The following is a 13706-nucleotide window of genomic DNA, read 5'->3' on the forward strand; positions in this document are numbered from 1 at the left end:
GTGTACTTTCTGACGAGGACGTGGTCTTAGTTTTTCCAATGCGACCCTGGAAACACCACTTTGGAGACAAAAACAACAGCTGCCTGCATCAATAACCAATCAGATGTTTTGGCCATCAAATTAAATGCAATATCATAGGCTTATATTCATAGATCAGAACTATAGCAGTGCATCTGTCTACACCCATGTGTTTTTCAGTTCTTATGAAAATCTTCCTGTCAGGATTTTCCTCCCTTTCCAATTGGTTAGCCTAGGAAAATAGAGCTACCTGTATAGCTGGTTAAGGACTGATGGTTCTTGCTTGGCTTTCTGTGTTCCTGATGAATTTCAACTGAAAAGTTAGACCTTTTGTTTGTTAGGATGAATGTACAATGTACTGATATTTCTTTCCTTACTTTCCCCCAAGACTGGTCTGAATATGACCACCCATAGCCTCTCACACCTTGGTTTGAGAGAACTGTCTGTCTGTTTGGTGGACTGTGTGAAACCGCCACAGCTGGACCAGGAGCAGAGCTGTTTGGACTGCATGGAAACAAGTATGGAAATGTTGACTTTAATCTGTAAACATTATGACTTTATAAGTGTTGACTTTAACCTCTTAAGCCAGACTCTAAATTAGCCTAAAAGTACATACCCAAGTAAAAACGAAGATTGCTCCACTTCTACAAGCCTGGTGGTACTAAATCCAGATTGAACTCTGCCATTGGAAAGAGGAGATTTGGCCTGATCCATAGATGTATGACTTGGCCATAATAAGGTAATTTATAGGCCTGATATTCTATATTCATATTCCACAATCAGTACTGTATCTACAAAAAACCCTGTAAATCATCTTCCTTTTATTCATTTACTTTTTTCTTTATTTTTGTACACTTGATCTCAAGAAGGTGCTGAATGAGCACCTGCATTTTCTGAAAATATGGCTACGGCTTAAGAGGTTAATTCATACGGATTGTATTCATTGGAAATGAACGAATAATGTATATTGCATATCAGATTAATAATCTGAAATTAATTTTGTACTCTGGTTTAAAGATTCAAGAACAGCCAGTTTGCTGTACAATGCCAATCTTACTTTGCTAGTACGCCCTTCACACAAAATCACACAATACTTAAATAATTGTTATTTAAATACAAGTAAATGCAAATAATTGTTATTTAAATACAAGTAAATGCAAAAAATAAGGTATATATTTTGTATATAAAAAAAAAAGTTTAAGATATATACAAGGCACAAGTGAGTAACATTGACATTATTGCACGTTCCGATTCACAGTGTAGGATCCAGTAGTGTTTACAAATATAAATATGGAGGTGACAATGGGTCACAGCAGCAGTTAAAAGTGTCTTTAGTGATTGATAGTTCGGGGGAAGGGTGACAGTGAGGTCACAGCAGCAGTCAGGTCAGAGTGTCTGCCTGGCACAAAATAAAAAGTGTGGGGGGGGGGGGGGGGGATCACAGTTTCGTAGTCCTGGATTTCAGATGGCAGGAGGTTGATGAGTCTGTGCTGGGGGTGTATACTGTCCTTAATTATGTTATGTGCTCTCCTGGTGGCCCTGGTAGAGTAAATGTCCTGTAGTGAGGGGAAGGCTGCTTCAGAGATGTACTGAGCAGTTTTAATCACTCGCTGGAGTGCCTTCCTCTCCTTAGCAGTGCAGTTTCCATAGCAGTGACCATGATTGGGCTGGTAAGGACACTCTCAACCGTACTTCTGTAGAAGTTGCTGAGAATTTTGGGTGGCATTTTCTCAGCCTTCGATGCTGGGATTCATTGTGTGTGTGTTTCTCTCTCTCACTCACTCTCACTCTCATTCACACATCTGGTCTTCTGAAAGACCAGATGACATCAGAGGAGTTTGATAGTATTTACTGACGATTGCCAGATAATGTTGATATTTAAACGTTAAAAAAGTATTTTTTGTTGTTAATCGCAAATTTAATCTGTCAGAAAAATCGCAATTAGATGTCTGGGATGGTCTCCTTGATGTGCGACATGACTATCCTCACTATTGGGGTGAGTGCAATGGGACGATAGTCATTGAGACAGGTTACAGTGTTTTTCTTTGGCAGGGGCACGAGGGTGGTGGTCTTGAAGCAGGTGGGCACAATAGCTTGTGCTAGTGACAAGTTGTATATGTCAGCAAGTATGTCAGCCAGCTCTGAGGAACAGACCCTGAGGGCACGGCCAGGGATGTTGTCTGGGCCAGCTGCCTTCCGTGGGTTTGTTCTGCTCAGAACCGTACGTACCTCTGCCGTTGTCACAGTGAGTGGTGAGTCCTGCGTGCGCTCCGTGGTCAGAACCCCTCTCTGTTGGTTGGTGTTGGGGACTTCAAAGTGGGCGTTGAGTCTAGAACTGTAGACGACTCTGGACTACACTGTGTTCTTAAACTATAAAACCCAGCTACATACCATTATAAACCTCTTACATGGAAATTAAGCTGAATAAAATCACCAAATCTCCTTCCTCTGACACTCTTCTCCATCACTGTTTCCACCCAGATAGCCATCCTGTCAGGCCTGGGACGAAACCAAGAGGCTTGGATGGAAGAAAAGGTCTCTGCTGTGACCAGTGTGGAAAAAACTTCAGTTCAAAGATGAATCTCAATAAACACCAGCGCATTCACACAGGAAAGAAACTCTACACATGTGACCAGTGTGGGAAGAGCTTTAGTCTTCAATATAATCTGCAAACGCATCGGAGAATTCACACAGGACAAAAGCCCTACTCCTGTGACCAGTGTGGAAATAGCTTTAGTCAACTGTTTAGTCTGAAAACACACCAGAGAATTCACACAGGAGAGAAGCCCTATTCCTGTGACCAGTGTGAGAAGAGCTTTAGTCAACTGTCTAATCTGAAAACACACCAGAGAATTCACACAGGAGAGAAGCCCTACTTCTGTGACCAGTGTGAGAAGAGCTTTAGTCTTCAACATCATCTGAAATCACACCAGATGATTCACACAGGAGAGAAACCCTACTCTTGTGACCAGTGTAGAAAGAGCTTTAGTCATCTGGGTAATCTGAAAACACACCAGATGATTCACACAGGAGAGAAGCCCTACTCCTGTGACCAGTGTGAGAAGAGCTTTAGTAAACTGTCTAATCTGGAATTGCACCAGACAATTCACACAGGAGAAAAGCCCTACTCCTGTGACCAGTGTGGAAAGAGCTTTAGTCATCTGCCTCATCTGAAAACACACCAGAGAATTCACACAGGAGAGAAGCCCTACTCCTGTGACCAGTGTGGGGAGAGCTTTAGTCAGCTGTCTCATCTGAAAACACACCAGATGATTCACACAGGAGAGAAGCCCTACTTCTGTGACCAGTGTGGGAAGAGCTTTATTCAGCTGTCTCATCTGAAAACACACCAGTTGATTCACACAGGAGAGAAGCCCTACTTCTGTGACCAGTGTGGGAAGAGCTTTAGTCGACTGTCTGATCTGAAAACACATCAGAGAATTCACACAGGACAAAAGCCCTACTTCTGTCACCAGTGTGAGACTAGCTTTAGTCGACTGGATCATCTGAAAAGACACCAGATGATTCACACAGGAGAGAAGCCACATCCTTGTGGTTTGTGTGATAAGAGATTCAGAACATTAGCATATTTGAGTAAACATGAGAAAATTCACTTGGGAGAGAAGATTCAGGGAAATGTCAAACCTGTCAATTCACCTGCACATTCCTAGGAGATATTCCTACTGCTGTGACCAATATTAGAAGAGGTACACTCATAATGATGCTCCTGAAATTATATCAACGTCATTCACACAGGAGAGAAACTATACCGCTGTGGGGAAAATTTCATATGAAAAATAGGTACCATTTTAACTAATGTAGCAGGAATTTAAAACCATCCAAACTGATAATACACAACACACAGGGAAGAAGGTCTACTATTGTGGCCACTGGAAAATGCTTCAGTACGCCATTACAGCTATCAGTCCATCAACAATCATAACAATAATAGTGGTAGTAATATTTGGCTGTTCTTTTGAAATGAAAAACTACTACCAAGAGCTTTTGACCTGCACAGAAGCCTCTGAGAGAGAAGCAGTACTAGCATAGACACGGTTTTCATTGACAACAACAGTTGTGTTTCTGTCGCTCTGAGTGAGACAGACAGTGTGGATGTTCCTGGGACAATATGTCATGGTATAAGAGTGAACACACATTTATTTAACCTTTATTTTACCAGGTAGTCACTTGAGATCAATGATCTCTTTTTTGAGCAAGACCTGGCCAAAATGGCAGCAAAACAAAAACAAACACAGACGGAGACATAAAAGGCAAAGTGGGGCAAGGGGATACATTTGAGCTGCAGAAAACAAGATTGAATGGGATTGGCGGAGATTGGAGGGTAGGGTAAAAAGGTAGAAAGACGAGGGACGGTGAGGCTTTGCAGGAGGTTGCTGGGGAGAGAAGGTCAAGTTAATAAATATAAAATATAACACCACATTGTTCTGGTGTTTTAAATACTGGGATCATAGGAACTTTCTGACCTCAGTATGGGGTGACCAGCCAAAAGCCAAGATGGTTAACAAACACTTTGTACACACTGGAGGGGAAACTGCTTCTCGTGTGGATTTTTATATTTTAATGTGGATACTAGTGATTTTTCTTATCTAATGTCACACATATTGTCAACATTCCTAGTACTACACAAGAAGAAGTGTTTATTTTAGAGTAATGTTCCATGTATTGTCTTCATTGGTATTCTTTTAAAGCAATGGATGTTCCTTTATATGAATTTATCATCTTTAGTGGTTTTTCTATCAAAACGGTATAGGGTTGGAATCAATTCACTTTAAATTCATTCAATCAATTAAAAATCAAAACAAATTGTTTACTTTATTATGATAGAACATCCATTCACATTTACTTGTCATTAGGTTGGATAGCAAAACCTTTTCATGATGGAACTTGTACAATATTTGAAATAAAATCTACATCTTAAATTAAAAAGTCAATTGATCCAAACTGAAACATTCTCATTAGAATGTATGATATGCTAATAATATTGGCTCGGGAGGTAGAGCTGTCGTCTGGTAATCCTGAGGTTCCAGGTTTGATTCCCGCTCCTCCCGGGCAGCGTGTCGAAATGTCCTTGAGCAAGACACTTAACCCCTAATTGCTCCCGATGAGCAGGTTGGCACCTTGCATGGTTGCCTCCGCCATCTGTGTGTGAATGGGTAAAAATGTGAGGAACAAATTGTAAAGCGATTTGGATAAGATCGCTATATAAATGCAACCATTTACCATCGACCATTTAATATGGATGAATTGTAAGCGTCAAGATAAGTGGGATGGTGTGAATTGATCTCTTAGAAGTAACTAACTCAGAAGTATGAAAATTAAATATTACCTTTTAACCTACTTTGTATGAAAGTCTTCATCTAAGTGCAACAATGATAATTTTTAGAAAATCTGTTGCAGCGTATCTTGGAACTGTTCAACTGTACAAGCACACCCTTCCCATTACGTATTTTTTTCTTCTTTTTTTGAAACGCACATGTGAATGAATTTTCTTAATTCTTTTTATGTTTCTGGCACCATATTTTGGCTAAATAGGCCTCGTTTTATAAATGTGTATACAGAAACAATTATGTTGCTTTTGTTGATATTCATTAATTTCATTGATAACATAGTGCTGTAATTTCATTTCCTAATAAATATGGATGATCAAGTTCAACAACGTGTGCTTTTATTTTGATATTCCACGTTGAAATTACGCGATACATTAAGGGCTAAATCCACAAAGAATGGATTGCATGGAGCAAGTTGCACCCTTACTTAAAATTCATTATGAATTGAAAATGGGGGACCCTGATGTAAACAAGACGAAAGTCTTTCTCTGGTCTGCATCCCCTTAACAATTGTGTCTATTGAGCCATACTGTATTGTACCCATTCTGCAATCTGTTAATACAATTTTCATTCAATCTGCACTGTGATTGATTGAATGAAACTTTTATTAACAGATTGGTAAATGGCTTTTACAATTAGGCTACAAAAGTATCCACTCAATAGTGGCAAATAGCGGCCACCTCCACACTCCACTCTGGTCGGTGGCAGTGATTCAATGAGGCGCCCGGATGTGTGTCACTTTCCAGCCTTTAACCACTCGTCCCAGGCTGACTGCCCGCAGGTGCAGTGAGACGAGTGGCATCTGGGAATGGGAGAAAGAAAAAGGAATGAATACAAGATGACACACTTCACATACAGACAACATAACAAATACTACACTAACCTGATGTTTACATGGTGTTAAAAATATGGTAATAATGATAATGAACAACCCACGTACGTGACACTTGGGTCTGAGAAGTGATCAATGATAGGGTCTTGATTATACTTGCCTTGCTAGGAACTACCTATAGGGGGAGCGTGCTGCCTGCTTCTCATTCATTACACAGACGTGAACGAGAGCAACAGCGTGTCAGATTCAGATTTGTTTATTGTCATGTATTTTCAGTACCTTACAGCAAAGAGTGAAATTCTATTTGTTGTGGTCCCTTGACCATAGCAGCTTCCAATAAAATTAGCATAGAATATTAATAATAATAATAAAATAAAGATGAGCGCGTCAATGGGCTCTGTTGACGAGTCTGATGGCTTGGGGGAAGAAGCTGTTCTTCAGCCGGTTGGTTCTGGCTGTGTGGCTGCGGTAGTGCTTTCCAGACCGCATCAGCTGGAACAGTCCATGGTTCGGGTGATTAAGGTCCTTGATAATTTTCCGGGCTTTTTTAATGCACCGGCTCTCATATTGTCCTGGACGGGGGGAAGCTCACATCCACAGATCTTTAGTGCTGTCCTCACGACTCTGCTCAGCGCTCTGAGGTTGAGGTCGGTGCAGTTCCCCCTCCAGGCGGTGATGCACCCCGTCAGGACGCTCTCTGTTGTCCCTCTGTAGAACACCTTCAAGATCTTGGGTGTCATGCCGAACTTCTTCAGCCTCCTGAGATGGTAGAGGCGTTGTTGGGCCTTCTTTACCACATTATTATGTGGATGTCCCAGGTGAGTTTGTCTGTGATGTGGACACAGGAACTTAAAGCTGCTGACTCTCTCCACTGCAGCCCCGTCGATGGTGATGGGGTCCAGCTTCTCTCCCCCTCTCCTGTAGTCTATGACCAGCTTCTCTCCTCCTCTCCTGTAGTCTATGACCAGCTTCTCTCCTCCTCTCCTGTAGTCTATGACCAGCTTCTCTTCTCTCCTGTAGTCTATGACCAGCTTCTCTCCCCTTCTCCTGTAGTCTATGACCAGCTTCTCTCCTCATCTCCTGTAGTATATGACCAGCTTCTCTCCCCCTCTCCTGTAGTCTATGACCAGCTTCTCTCCTCCTCCCCTGTAGTCTATGACCAGCTTCTCTCCTCCTCTCCTGTAGTCTATGACCAGCTTCTCTCCTCCTCTCCTGTAGTCTATGACCAGCTTCTCTCCCCCTCTCCTGTAGTCTATGACCAGCTTCTCTCCCCCTCTCCTGTAGTCTATGACCAGCTTATCTCTCCCTCTCCTGTAGTCTATGACCAGCTTCTCTCCCCCTCTCCTGTAGTCTATGACCAGCTTCTCTCCTCCTCTCATGTAGTCTATGACCAGCTTCTCTCCCCCTCTCCTGTAGTCTATGACCAGCTTCTCTCCTCTCCTGTAGTCTATGACCAGCTTCTCTCCCCCTCTCCTGTAGTCTATGACCAGCTTCTCTCCCCCTCTCCTGTAGTCTATGACCAGCTTCTCTCCCCCTCTCCTGTAGTCTATGACCAGTTTCTCTGTTTTTTCCACATTTGGGGAGAGGTTGTTCTCCTGGCACCACTTTGCCAGGTTGTCAACCTCTCTCCTGTAGGTGATTCGGCCTATCACTGTGGTGTCATCTGCAAATGTAATCACTGTGTTGGAGCAACACACTGGAGTAACTACACACTGGAATAACTACACACTGGAGTAACTACACACTGGAGTAACTACACACTGGAGTAACAACATTGATTGATTGATTGATTGATTGATTGATTGAACATTTTATGAACAGATTGCAGAATGGGTACAATACAGTACGGCTCAATACACACAATTGTTAAGGGGATGCAGACCAGAGAAAGACTTTCGACCCACTGGAGAAACAAACGCTCTGTATTCTCCACAGTGAGATAATAATAATAATAATAATAATAATAATAATAATAATAATAATAATAATAATAATAATAATAATAATAAATAAAATGTGTACCGCACTTTATATTTGTGAAAATCTCAAAGTGCTACAGGAGATAATGATACAAAGTTAAATGAATAAAAACAATTAAAATTAATAAAACAACCAATGAAATGGAAGAACATAAAAATTAAATAATAATAATTATAAAATGAATAGAAGTAAAAATAAAAGTAAAATAATAATTCAGGCAAATGCCTTGTTAAAAATTAAAAAAATTAGGCCCCTTTTAAAAAGCTCAACGGACTGTGGTGCTCTCAGATGGTCGGGGAGGGCATTCCACAGCCGAGGAGCAGCTGAGCAGAAGGCCCGGTCACCCATGGTGCAGAGGTGTGTCCTGTGTTTGGGTTGGAGTGTGTTTGAGTGTTGAGGTGGAAGAATGAGGTTTTGCACAGGTGCTTAATGTGGGAGTCAAAGGTCAGGTGGGGGTCACATTTTTATGCCCAGGTTAGTTATTACAGGTGAGAGGCGGTTGACCCTTTCACTACCACACTACAGAAGGTTAACCCCTTCACTACCACACTACAGAAGGTTAACCTTTCACTACCAAATGGTTAACCCTTTCACTGTGACAATACTGAAGGTTAACCCTTTCACTACCACACTGCAGAAGGTTAACCCTTTGTGAGTGAATGGGGTTAACCTGTAGTGTGGTAGTGAAAGGGTTAAAGTACTTCACACTAAGGTTTGATAAATAAACAATTAGCTACGGATCATCGTTACAGATTCCGTACTACTTGATAAAGGGATTCTAATGCCGTATGAAGTGCTTCTACTTTTGATCTTTGACTGTCTGCAAGTCTACACTCCAGCAGGCCGGTGTGAGTCTATGTAGACCTTGTAGACCTTCACACTCCTGGCTCCTGGTTCAGCAGCGCTCACTACCTCTGGCACAGGTTCTAATGCTGACGTCCCACTGTCGGACACTTCTCCCCAAATAAATAAAAACATGATATTTTGTTGCACTCTGTAATAAGCAACGGATGTCCGTCTGGTTTGATAGTACCATTTTCAGAGAAGCCACAGGCCTGGTCACGGTGTGCCGCTGGTTGTGCCATAAATGAGACAGAATGCAGTCATGGCAGACGAGGGAAACAGGTCCGTTCGTTTTGATAGTTCGTTCTTCATAAAAAAATAAAATAAAAAAGGAAATACGAGGTGTTTTCCTATTTCCGTTTTTAAACCAAAAGCTGTTTTTCGTATTTTGGTGTCAGAATCAAATAAAAGAAAAGGAGTAAATAATGGGTAATGTTACAAAGGATCAGATTAAACCGAATATATATATTTATTGATTGATATATATTGCATAGTATTTGTATATCGTTTGATATCCCTTGTATATTCCTTGTACATATACACGGAATATCCCTTTAGCCTAGTACGGACCATGATGTTTCGTTCTCCTATTGGACAGCGGTCCACAGGCGCCGGGGCCATGCCTCCAGAGTCAGGTTCAAGGCCACCGTCAAGACATGTCTGTACATGCCCGGCCTTGCCCAGGGATATGAGACAGAAATGAGGTTGGCACTAGATTGTTCGCCGTGCATATAAATATGGCGCAGGTGAATACAGAAGTAGAGTTACCCAATAAGTTGAAGCCTCACCCACGATACTCCGTGCGGTGAAGTATGGCCTGTTTGGCCCCAAATAGAGCATTGAGACCGCGTGCGAATTGATAACTGAATTGTCAGAGTTTGGCGCTATACCGTCGAGTGCGACATATTTCTATTAAGTCAGTAATAGTCTATTTGTGTATAGTGTATCGTGCGGCTAAAGTTCTACAGTGACCAGCATCACCAACGCTTCCTCGTACCAGCTAGAGTGCTTATCCAGGCTGGGCTGCTTTCATGGCGCTTTCACCCGAGGAGACCTAGACGAGAACCGTGTGGACATGTACACTGGATTAATCTACCCGACGACTACATAGCCCTTTGCGGCTGGATTATATTTGTTTTGGTCCTGTGATTTATGGAGCGGAGAATCGCCGACGCCTACACGTGTGGGATTTACCCTGTGAGGAGCCAAGTCGAGTCTGCGCCTCAGAGAGCCTGAGGCCGGCTAGCTTTCTTCACTGTGGAGCTACAGTCTACGGAGAACAGCTGTATTCGTCTGTGGATCAAGAGACTATTGCACCGTCTCCTGTACTTGGAGTCTCCTTAGTCATCGTTGACCAGACTCTCTACTACCGACAGATCCTCTACCCTTGCTGGCTTACAACCGGGGGGACCCTTCCAGTATCTCCCGCTATATATTACTAGTGTACCATAGATATAATTCCCTAAGATTCAGGTTGTATAATTACCTCCTGCGTAACCAGAGAATGGACATTCATTATTGATTTGCCTACGCACATTCCTTTGCCTTATAAGCGCATCCAAAGTATAATAGAGAAGTATATTATGTACCTTTTGCTGCAATAAATACTTGATTACACCTTTGTGTGGAACCGATTCATTGTGGGAAGTGTTCATCATATTTATATATCATGTACTGTATGGCCAGTAATTAAAGTACATAAAGCGGTAGTGGTTTAATGATACCATACTTATCAATACAGTCAGGGAATTGTACCCCTCAGTTACAGGTAAATTATTGGTTTTTGCGCATTCCTTATTTCCTTATTTTGTTTTGATTTGAAGAATGAAAAACTGAACCATGTGACAACTACATTTTTCAGAGTAAAAGCCAAGCAGGGATCTATACCAGGGTAACGTTATGAATAAATACATAAATAAATGCATATATAGGCCTACATCGATATTTTTTGTTTTGTACATTTCATTTAGACATGATCTTTTATGTGAAGTAATAACCTAATATGGAAATAGCCTGTGTGGTCTGTCCCATAGTTTTGTCTAAACGCACGTTACCCAACAGATATCCTAGTTCAGTGGTCGGCAATAGGCGGCTCGCAGGCCAAAATAGGTCCGCCAGCAATAATATCTGCCCGTCAGATTATTTTGAGAATATGATTTGTGATGAAGACTCGCTTTATTGTATCGGAATCTTTCCTATCGTAGTAAGGTAGACAACGAGCTACAACCCTATTTTCACCTAAACACTCCAATAGCCTCCAGCTGCGTACGGAAGTAAATCAGAACGCAGTTAGTTTCTACCTTAGCAAACAACTTTAACAAAGATAATAATAATAATAATAATAATAATAATAATAATAATAATAATAATAATAATAATAATAATAATAATAATAATAATAATAATAATAATAATAATAATAATAATAATAATAATAATAATAATAACTTTATTTGTATCAAATCAAATCAAATCAAATTTATTTATAGGGCCCGACAACACACGTTAATGTCCCCATGGGCCGTACAGGTCTTCTTTAAACAGGTCAAGAAGACAACATAACAATAAGTCAAGAACAGAACAAGAACACCATAGGGTCCAAACATTTTTTAGATGAATGCAAATAAATGAAAGAATGCAAGCACTCCCAGACATACCCCACGCGAAGGTAAGGAAAAACTCACTAAAACCTAACAATAGGGAAAAAAGCTCCACAGGCAGTGTGGAGGAGAGAAACCTTAGAAGGGCCGTTCAAGGGGGGATCTCCCTTCTTAGATGTTGGTGATAGTAGTGTTGCAGACGGACAGTTGGTAAGCATGCACTCATGTGTGTGGTGAAACACAGATGAGTGCATGCAATAGCAACTGTACATTTTGAAAAATTAAAGATAGAGCTAATAGCGATAGCAACTGAACATTTTGAAAGATTAAAGATAGAGTTGATAGCGGATCTATTTGAGGCACAGGGGCGGCGCAGAGAGGGTCACGTCCTTCCCGTCTTAGTCACGGGACATTCAACACTCCGGTCGTTGCTCAGGGACAGCCGGAGACAGGGAGATAGGGGGTGGCGCAGAGAGGGTCGCGAACTCCCCGACATCATCGCGGGACATCCGGCACTCCGGTCACCACTACGAGACCTCCGGAGACAGGGGGGCACGCAGAGGGGGTCGCAATCTCCCGGCCTTCGTCACGGGACGTCCAACACTCCGGACAACACTCCAGGACAGCAAGTCATAGGAAGACAGGGAGACGGGACAGGCGTTAGACAGCTCATGAGATTGTAGTAGGCGGACATAGCAATAGATACAAGTGGTAGGCATATATGTGAATGGAGTAGATATATGAAGTAAGCGTATTATGTGAATAGAATAGAAGTACTTAACCCAGCAATGAAACCGCGTTGACTGTTAATCTGTTAACAGTCTGTTAATCAGTTGACAGGACCACGGACAGACGGCGGAGAATAACTGATCCAAGGCCTCGGAGGTGCATGTAGAGCAGTCACTACAAGCTTGGCCAAGACCCCGAGGCATCCATCACCTTGGTCAGCGCCAGGAGACGGGTACTCAGAGAGAAGGGGGAGGGGGGGGGGGGAGGGGGGGGGGGGGGAAGAGTTAGAGAGTTCCCATGTTTGTGGTGCTGCAAAGGAGCAGACATGTAGTACCCTGTAGTGCCATGTAGTACCCCGTAGTGCCATGTAGTACCCTATAGTACCCCATAGTGCCATGTAGTACCCCGTAGTATCCTGTAGTACCCTGTAGTGCCATGTAGTACCCTGTGGTGCCTTGTGGTACCATGTAGTACCCCGTAGTGCCATGTAGTTCCATGTAGTGCCATGTAGAGCTATGTAAGCCATGTAGTACCCTGTAATGCCATGCAGTACCATGTAGTACTCTGTGGTACCATGTAGTACCCTGTACCCTAACTAAACTACCCTATAGTAAACTACCCAGTGGTACCATGTAGTACCCTGTACCATAACTAAACTACACAGATTAATCTAAAGGTCAGTCCCCGACCAGGTGAGATCAAGGTAGGTTGAAGGAGAGAGAGAAAAGATGAGTCTTAAGCAGGGATTTAAAAGCTTCGACAGAGCAGGCGCCCCTGATGACGGCAGGTAATTTGTTCCACAGGTAGGGAGCGCGGTAGACAAAGGCTCTGTGGCCGGCGGATTTCTTTTTAACCCTAGGGGTCGATAGAAGCCCCGCATTTTGTGAGCGCAGAGCACGAGCGGGCGAGTATCGGGAGATGAGATCGGATAGATAGAGCGGTGCAAGCCCATTTAAAATTTTGTAGGTGAGGAGTAGCACTTTAAAGTCAGAGCGGGCTTGGATAGGAAGCCAATGTAGGGCGGACAAAACTGGTGTGATGTGATCAAATTTTCTAGTTCTAGTTAGTATCCGTGCAGCCGCATTTTGCACGAGTTGAAGATTTTTGATGCTTGAATTAGGTAGGCCTGAAAAAAGTGCATTACAGTAGTCCAGACGTGATGAGACAAAAGCATGAATCACGGTTTCAGCATCAGCCAGAGTTAAAATGGGTCGTATTTTTGCGATATTACGAAGATGGAAGAATGCAATTTTGGTGACATTTTTTATATGTGCATTAAATGAGAGGGAGGAATCAAAAATGACTCCGAGGTTTTTTATGGTGGAGCTCTGGGATACATGACAGGTATCAAAGTTG

The 13706-nt window shown here is 42.3% G+C and overlaps 2 long non-coding RNA genes across 2 annotated transcripts in view; both read left to right on the top strand.

The window, feature by feature from the left end:
- LOC311241787 overlaps positions 1-505 on the top strand; it is a 42850-nt gene extending 42345 nt beyond the window's left edge. The window contains exon 4 of the long non-coding RNA XR_014620575.1: positions 407-505. This is a non-coding gene — a long non-coding RNA (uncharacterized lncRNA). The remainder of the gene's footprint in view (positions 1-406) is intronic.
- The window catches only part of LOC311241788, a 587847-nt gene that overhangs the window by 162208 nt on the left and 411933 nt on the right, over positions 1-13706 (top strand). The gene's annotated exons all lie outside the window — the stretch shown is intronic.

Source organism: Notolepis coatsorum (assembly GCF_963971535.1).
Source record: "Notolepis coatsorum genome assembly, chromosome: 15".
In the NCBI taxonomy this organism is placed as follows: Eukaryota; Metazoa; Chordata; class Actinopteri; order Aulopiformes; family Paralepididae; genus Notolepis; species Notolepis coatsorum.